The sequence below is a fragment of the Chanos chanos genome, chromosome 2 (assembly GCF_902362185.1).
Source record: "Chanos chanos chromosome 2, fChaCha1.1, whole genome shotgun sequence".
Classification (NCBI taxonomy): Eukaryota; Metazoa; Chordata; class Actinopteri; order Gonorynchiformes; family Chanidae; genus Chanos; species Chanos chanos.
In genome coordinates, this window is record NC_044496.1 from 3,408,772 (window position 1) to 3,411,271 (window position 2,500).

A 2,500-nucleotide genomic window follows, 5' to 3' on the forward strand; every position below is an offset into this window, starting at 1 on the left:
TCTGTGTGTATGTGTGTGTGTGTGTGTCTGTGTGTGTGTGTGTGTGTGTGTGTGTGTGCGTGTGTGCGTGTGTGTGTGAGTGAGTGCATGCTTGTGTGTGTGTGTGTGTGTGTGTGTGTGTGTGTATGTGTGGGCGGTTGGAGTTTGTGGACAAATAGATGTGTCCTTTTACCAAAATATATTATACATTGTTTATTTATCCTCAGTGGGATATTTTCTTGCATAAACCAGTTCCCAAAAATAAAACAAGCTGAGATGGCTCCACTTTTTCAGAACACATTTCAGATTTCAGTACAACCATCCTGATTGGCCCATTTTTTCCTATACTTCTAAAACTATTTTGGCCAAAAAGAATTTGCAGTTTTGAAAGTGCATGATTCGCCCATGCAGGCCAAGGATTCTCTGCACGACCGCATCACTGAAAATGATCTGATTTTCCCACTTGCGTTACATGCACAGAAACGAGGACACATACCAGAATGCACCAGAAAAACGTGTGTACACACCGTTTATCAGTGCCAATGTACTTAAGAGTGTGTGACTGTGAGTTTGTGAGAAAATGTGAGTTTTCAGAACTCAGGTCCACTTCAACTAGACGCCCAGCACTACTGATGGTTCGCAGGTTAAGCGTTTAAAGGTCGCAGTCATGAATATTCTCAAACCCCGTTCATAAACGGTTGAATGAGTTTACTCTCTCCATCAGATGCTCAGACATTCATTAGACACGTTCAAAAAAACAAAAAAAACACCTAAAACCTTGTCTGTTTCAAATTTATGTGACACCTCAACCACTTACTGCACTTGTATTAAAAACATATATATATACATTTGACCCAGTGAAACATTAAAATCCATACACTTCTTCATCCAGCTGTTGGCATTTGCTCTTGCGTACTGAGACCTGTTGATTTAGGCCTGCTCGCTATGCTTCACGTGAGTCCATTTGGACCAAAGCATCTGTGAAATGACTGAATGTAAATGCGAATGTAAATGATTAGAGCAGGGGGTGGAGTTTCGGCGTCACCCAGGAGACCTGTGGGCGGAGAAAGAGAGCGACGGTGCAGGACTTGTGGAAGAGGCGTCTGGAAGAGGATTGTGTCCTTTCCCCCTCAGGCTGAACTCTGGTCCATATAGATGTCTACTCCCAGCCTCCCAGTTCTAACCATTTAGCCCAGCCTGGATTAGATTAGTCCATCCTTCCCTCAGCCAGCACAGCAACACTGAGACAGTTTCAGTCTCTCCAAAACTCACTTAACCCAAGATAACCTTACCTTACTCCTCACCAAAAACCTTACCCAACACTAACACCACTCATCACCAAAAACCCTACCCAACACTAACACCACTCAACACCAGAAACCTTACCCAACACTAACACCACTCACCAACAGAAACCTTACCCAACACTAACACCACTCATCACCAAAAACCTTACCCAACACTAACACCACTCACCAACAGAAACCTTACCCAACACTAACACCACTCCTCACCAAAAACCTTACCCAATACTAACACCACTCACCAACAGAAACCTTACCCAACATTAACACCACTCTCACCAAAAACCTTACCCAACACTAACACCACTCATCACCAGAAACCTTACCCAACACTAACACCACTCATCACCAGAAACCTTACCCAACACTAACACCACTCCTCACCAAAAACCTTACCCAACACTAACACCACTCATCACCAAAAACCTTACCCAACACTAACACCACTCACCACTAAAAACCTTACCCAACACTAACACCACTCAACACCAAAAACCTTACCCAACACTAACACCACTCTCACCAAAAACCTTACCCAACACTAACACCACTCACCACCAAAAACCTTACCCAACACTGACACCACTCATCACCAAAAACCTTACCCAACACTAACACCACTCAACACCAGAAACCTTACCCAACACTAATACTACTCCTCACCAAAAACCCTACCCAACACTAACACCACTCAACACCAGAAACCTTACCCAATACTAACACCGCTCACCACCAAAAACCTTACCCAACACTAACACCACTCATCACCAAAAACCTTACCCAACACTAACACCACTCACCACTTAAAACCTTACCCAACACTAACACCACTCAACACCAAAAACCTTACCCAACACTAACACCACTCAACACCAGAAACCTTACCCAACACTAACACCACTCAACACCAAAAACCTTACCCAACACTAACACCACTCACCACCAAAAAACTTTACCCAACACTGACACCACTCACCACCAAAAAACTTTACCCAACACTAACACCACTCAACACCAGAAACCTTACCCAATACTAACACCGCTCACCACCAAAAACCTTACCCAACACTAACACCACTCATCACCAAAAACCTTACCCAACACTAACACCACTCACCACTAAAAACCTTACCCAACACTAACACCACTCAACACCAAAAACCTTACCCAACACTAACACCACTCACCACTAAAAACCTTACCCAACACTAACACCA